Source organism: Crocodylus porosus, unplaced genomic scaffold (assembly GCF_001723895.1).
Source record: "Crocodylus porosus isolate Cpor-Errol unplaced genomic scaffold, CroPor_comp1, whole genome shotgun sequence".
NCBI lineage: Eukaryota > Metazoa > Chordata > Crocodylia > Crocodylidae > Crocodylus > Crocodylus porosus.
This window is the reverse complement of record NW_017728916.1, coordinates 12531971-12538392: the sequence shown is the minus strand read 5'-3', so window position 1 is coordinate 12538392 and position 6422 is coordinate 12531971. Positions and strand designations below refer to the sequence as shown.

The 6422-nt window shown below is 56.3% G+C and overlaps 1 long non-coding RNA gene across 1 annotated transcript; it reads left to right on the top strand.

The window, feature by feature from the left end:
* Positions 1-327: 327 nt before the first annotated feature.
* On the top strand, positions 328-6412 carry LOC109311102. Its single transcript, XR_002101416.1, has 3 exons — positions 328-429; positions 5617-5619; positions 6193-6412. It is a non-coding gene; the product is annotated as an uncharacterized LOC109311102 (long non-coding RNA).
* The last annotated feature ends 10 nt before the right edge of the window (positions 6413-6422 follow it).

Sequence of the window (6422 nt, the reverse complement as noted above, 5' to 3'; positions counted from 1 at the left end):
TTGCCCGCCGGAACATCTGCTCAACTTGCTGAACTGGTGGCCCTGACCCGGGCGCTAGAACTGTCAAAAGGGAAATGGGTCAACATCTATACTGACTCTAGGTATGCTTTTGGAGTACTGCATGCCCATGCTGGCCTATGGAAACAAAGGGGACTGCTGACAGCCCAAGGCTCCCCCGTGAAGTATGGGCCCCAAATTCTCTGACTCCTGGAAGCTGTTCAACTTCCCTCAGCAGTGGCAGTAATGCACTGTAAGGCGCATCAGAAAGAGGATCAAGACATAGTCAGGGGTAACGCCCGGGCTGACAGAGAAGCTAAAAATGCTGCCACCCTGAGGACACTGAGACCTGCTGACACCCACATGCATGCCCTTATTCCATCAGTGGGGGAGCTCCCGGATCCCCAGTACTCATACAAATCAAACCCTCAAGTGTCATTGTGTGGGAGCTGGCAGGCCAGGGAGCCGTGAGGCTGGTTGGGCAGCTCCCTTCCCAAGAGCTCCCCGGGCACAGAGCCAAAAGTGGAAGCAATCACTTACCACCCACAGGTGCACGGCGGTGGCGCCCGGCTCAAAGGCCGCGCAGGAGCTGTAAGCAGGGACGGAAGTGCCGCAGCGGGCAGCGGAGGCTGGCGAGGACGCTGAGGGGCGGATGCACACCGCCCGAAGCAGGACGCACACATTCTGGGGGCAGCGGCAGAGAACTGCAGAGGGTCCCGCGATGGAGGTGGTGACCCAGGGAGGAGGCGGAGCGACCGCGGTGCATGGGAGCGACAGGCGCTGTGAAGAGTGCAGGCAGGCAAGCCCGGGCGGGTTGCAAAGGGTGGCTGGGTGGCCAGCGAAGTCCCTGGGGCCGGGGCCATGGGGCACGTTCAGCAGGACGCACTGAAGACGTCCGCGGAGCAAGGCTTCTGAGAAGTAAAACAGGGCCGGCTCAAGGAGGGACAGGACTCAAATGACCGCTTAAGGTGGCAGCATATTTTTGATCCCCCTCCGCTAAGCTCCGCAAGGTTCTCATGGACCCACACGTGAGGAGGGGGGCAGGGAAGGAACCCCTGCTGCGGAGGCTTGGGCAAGGGTGTAGGGGTGGAGGAGCCCTCACCAGACTGCCGAGGGATATGCGGTCTCACTTCTGGACGTGCACGCACCAGACAGTCCATCTGAACCAGAGGATTAACATCAAAGTCGTGGCAGGCGAGTTCGGGGCGCGTATCATGGAAAGTGGGAGTCGGACACACCAGCGGAGACTCGGTGGGCAAGCAGGGACACGTTAGCAGAGACAGAGGCTCATCTTTGCTACATTGGTGCATTGGCCGGGAACGCTGAAAGCATTTATTTGTCTAAGCTTTCCAGCAGTGGCCTCTCTAGCAGCAACAGGGGGTGCTAATGGAGCATCAGGTGAACCTTTCGGGGACAGAGACACTGCAGCAGGTGATGAGCCTGCTAGTGCAAGTGCTGCAGCAGCAGCAACAACAAGCCATGCGGCAGACTACGATACAGGAACATTTTTTGCAACAACAGATGTGGGCCCCGAAGTGCACAGGGGAATGCCAGATGCCCAAGATGACCCCGGAAGATGATCCAGAGGCCTTTTTAGAAATATTCGAGAGGGCAGCCTTGGCAGCTGGCGTGGACAGAACTAAATGGGCGGGCCAATTGGGCACACTGTTAATTGGCCAGGCACAGACGGCATACCGAGAGATGTCGCGGGCCGATGCCTTAGATTATGATAAAGTGAAGGTGGAGATATTGCGCCAGTTGGAGATTACTCCAGAAAAGCACCGTTGGGCCTTCAGAGAGAAGTAGGTGGGAGATGTAAAATCCCCGCAGATGCTGTGGCAGTCTCTGACAGATGCCCTGAACAAGTAGCTCAGACCGGAATCCTCATCTAAAGAGCAGATGTTTGACCAGATCCTCCTGGAGCAATTCATTAATGACTTGGAGGAGGATACACAGAACTGGGTAAGGTGTCATTGCCCCACGACGTCTCGTGAGGCGCTGCAGTTGGCGGACCAGTTTGAGGTAGCCCAAGGGGACCGACGACGCACCTGGAATGCAAAGGAGGCGGGTTCCCCGGCGGGACGCAGCACTGAATCCAGAGGGGGCCAAAAGGTGAGCCTCCCTAACCTAACTTGTTTTGCCTGAGGGAAGAGGGGTCATATGGCCCGGAACTGCCCACAAGCGTTGCAGACGGGAGCACCCACTGAGCCGGGAGTAACAGCCGTGCAAGCAGGACACGGGACATCCCCAGGAATCGAGCCAATGGAGTGTGGGATTGGCAGTCGGGACAGAAGCTACATACAGCCCTTGCCCGAGGTCCAGGCCTGGGTGGAGGGGAGCCCGGTCCAGGCAGTAATAGACACGGGATGCGCACAGTCTCTGGTTCGCCCATCGCTAATTAACTGGGAGCAAGCATCCCGGTGTTCTGGGGTAAGCATGATTTGCCTACACCGACAGAAGAGTTACGTGGACCGATGCCTGTTGACGGTGTGGGTGCAAGGCATCCAAAGGGATCTCCTGGTAGGACTAAAGGAGGAGATCTTATACCCTATGATTTTAGGCCGAGACTGGCCAGAGATATTCAACCTGGTTGCAACACACCCAGGCATAAGTAGACAGGGCCTAGTAGGTGCCAGAGAGGGGACACCGAGAGACCTGGCACTGGAAGACCTGGCCCAGGCGGGGCAGTTCCGGGCAGCCCAGGAGGTGGATCCTGAGCTACGTCTTTTTTGGGAGATGGAGGGCCCAGATGCCGACCCTCAGGTAAGGCCCCCCGATGTGCAGAGATGCTCCCCAGAGTGGAGGTCCATAACGGATTGTTGTATAGAATTAGGCAGGGTGGCACAGAGGGGGAGGAGGTGACCCAGCTAGTTATTCCCAGAGTTTACCGGGAACAGCTGCTGTGGCTGGCACATAAGAATCCCCTGGGGGTGCACTTGAGCAAGAATAAGATGGAGGCCAGCCTGACCCGTTGGTGTTTTTGGCCACACTTGTACGAGGAGGTAGAAAGGTACTGTCGTACTTGTGAGGAGTGCCAAAGGGCGAGCACACGCAAAACCCCCAGGGTACCCCTGCAACCCATGCCCATAGTCCATGAAACTTTTTCGAGGATAGCATTGGATGTGGTAGGGCCACTCCCGCGAGGTATAGCAGGGCACCAGTACATACTGGTGCTAATAGGTGCTACCAGGTTTCCCAATGCCGTTCCCCTTAGGACGGTCATGGTGGCCAGGATCACAGAGGAATTGATGCGATGAGTGTCCAAATTTGGGATTCCCCAGGAAATTGTCATGGACCAGGGCTCTAATTTTATGTCAGCGGTGCTGGGGGCACTGTGTAGCGTGCTCCAGATACGCCATTTAAGGACGGCAGTTTATCACCCTCAGACTAACGGACTAGTAGAGCGTTTTAACGGCACGTTTAAGGGCATGCTTAGGAAATGTGCTCAAACGGAACCCAGGAAATGGAGCCTAATGATTGCCCTGCTGTTATTCGCAGTGAGAGATGCCCCTCAGGCGTCCATGGGCTACTCACCTTTCGAGCTAACATTTGGGCATCACCCACAGAGCCTGCTTGATATCATACGGGAAGGGTGGGAAGCCGGATCTAGCCCAGGAAGGCAGGCAAACGAGTATGTGCGGGATCTGAAGGAACAGTTCCAGATGGTGCGGGAGATAGCTCAGACCAATTTGGGAAAGGTCCAAGCCAGACAGAAGAAGAATTACGATGGCCTAGCCCAAGAGAGGGAACTACGCGTGGGCCAAAAGGTGCTCGCAATGTTGCCAGACTCCAATAGTAAGTTTCTAACCTAGTGGCAAGGGCCGTTCGTGATCACCAGGTGGGTGGGTCCCGTGGACTATGAAGTGATATGTCCTGGGACCAAACAGGGAAGGCAGATCTATCATGTTAATTTATTAAAGGAGTGGCATGAGTCAGAAGGACTCTTACTATCCCTGGACCCCAAGAGTGAGGGGTGGGAGAGGCGCCCGGGGAGCGCTCCGGGTCAAGATAGGATACCGTTAGGGGAGCAGCTCAAAAGGGAGCAACGCCAACATCTGGAGGGACTAGTTAGAGAATTTCAGGACGTTTTCTCGGATCAGCCGGGGAAACCATCAGGGGTAGAGCATAAGATTATTACTAAGGGGGGCCAAATAGCACGGGAAAAGTGGCAGCGCATTCCCCACTACAAGTGCCAGCCTATTAAGAAGGAGCTGGAACAGATGTTAAAGCAAGGGGTCATAACACCTTCCCGGAGCCCGTGGCGCAGCCCCCTGGTGCCCATGGAAAACCCCGATGGCACACTGAGATTGTGCATGGACTTTAGGAAACTGAACGCTCTAACCCAGTTCGACGCCTTCCCGATGCCACACGTTAATGAGCTAGTGGAAAAAATCAGGCAGGCCAAGTTCATCTCAACCCTCAACCTGTCCAAAGGGTACTGGCAGATTCCAGTACACCAGGAAGACCAGCAGAAAACGGCCTTTGGTACCCCGTGGGTTTTATTTGAATTCAAAAGAACGCCTTTCGGACTGAACGGGGTGGCGGCCACGTTCCAGAGGCTGATGGATTGGGTTCTCGCGCCCCACCAGGGATACGCAGCGGTGTATATCAACGATATTGTTGTCTTTACGGAAACCTGGGAATAGCACTTGCCGGCTCTACGGGCCGTCCTGCAAGAGTTGCGGCAAGTAGGTTTGACAGCCAACCCGAGGAAGTGCGCCCTAGGCTGACAGAAAACCAAATATCTGGGGTTTTTAGTGGGGCAAGGCCAAGTATGACCCTTGGTCGATAAAATCGCAGCCATCAAAGGGTATAATCCGGAGGGCGTTCGAGGAGCTCAAGGAGGCCTTATCTCAAGAGGTAGTGCTACACTCCCCCAATTTCTCTGCCCCGTTTACATTACAGATGGATGCCTCCGCATATGCCTTGGGCGCGGTGCTGTCACAGGAGGTCGATGGAGTGGAGTGGCTGGTCACGTATGCCAGCAGAAAGCTAAATGACACCGAGAAAAGGTATTCGACTATTGAAAGAGAGTGCCTAGCCATTCAGTGGGGAGTGGGCTACTTCCAGTATTATCTGCTAGGCCGGGAGTTTAAACTAGTGACGGACCACGCCCCCTTGAGGTTGCTGCATACTGCCAAAATGGACAATGCCCGAATAATGAGATGGGCTTTGGCTCTTCAGCCTTTTTGCTTCCAGCTTGCATATAAGCCTGGAAAGTTAAATGTGGTGGTGGACTTTTTGTCAAGATGCCAGGAGGAAGGGCAAGGAGAAATAAGGGAGAGGAGACAGGTAGGAAGAATGCCGGACAGCGTCTTGAGGGGCGGGAAGTGTGCGGGAGCCAGCAGGCCAGGGAGCCGTGAGGTTGGCTGGGCAGCTCCCTTCCCAAGAGCTCCCCGGGCACAGAGCCAAAAGCGGAAGCAATCACTTACCGCCCACAGGTGCATGGCGGTGGTGTCCGGCTCAAAGGCTGCACCAGAGCTGGAAGCAGGGGCGGAAGTGCCTCAGTGGGCAGCGGAGGCCGGCGAGGACGCTGAGGGGCGGATGCGCACCACCCGAAGCAGGACACACATGTTCTGGGGGCAGCAGCAGAGAACTGCAGAGGGTCCCGCGACAGAGGCGGTGACCCAGGGAGGAGGCGGAGCGACTGCGGCGCACAGGAGCGACAGGCACCGTGAAGAGTGGAGGCAGGCAAGCCCGGGTGGGTCACAAAGGGTGGCTGGGCGGCCAACAAAGTCCCTGGGGCCAGGGCCATGGGGCACGTTCAGCAGGACGCACTGAAGACGTCCGCGGAGCAAGGCTCCTGAGAAGTAGAACAGGGCCCTGCTCAAGGAGGGGCAGGACTCAAATGACCGCTTAAGGCGGCAGCATATTTTTGATCCCCCTCCGCTAAGCTCCGCGAGGTTCTCGTGGACCCAAGCGTGAGGAGGGGGGCAGGGAAGGAACCCCTGCTGCGGAGGCTCGGGCGAGGGTGTAGCGGTGGAGGAGCCCTCACCAGACCACCGAGGGATACGCGGTCTCACTTCTGGATGTGCACACGCCAGACAGTCCATCTGAACCAGAGGATTAACATCAAAGTCGTGGCAGGCAAGTTCGGGGTATGTATCACGGAAAGTGGGAGTCGGACACACCAGCGGAGACTCGGTGGGCAAGCAGGGACACGTTAGCAGAAACAGAGGCTCGTCTTTGCTACAGTCATCTATCAAAGATCTGCCAGGAGGCCTCTCTGCAATGGCTCGATGCTTTGCCCCTTGCTCTGCTTCGCATCTGTGCCCTCTCCAAGGGAAGATTAGGACTTAGCCCCTTTGAGATTATGTTTGGAAGGGCATGGCCTATGAACGGGATGCCGGTTCTAGCAGGGGAGTGGGAAATAGGATGTAATATTTTGTCACGGTATATGTGCTCTCTGTCTGCTGTTCTTTCTT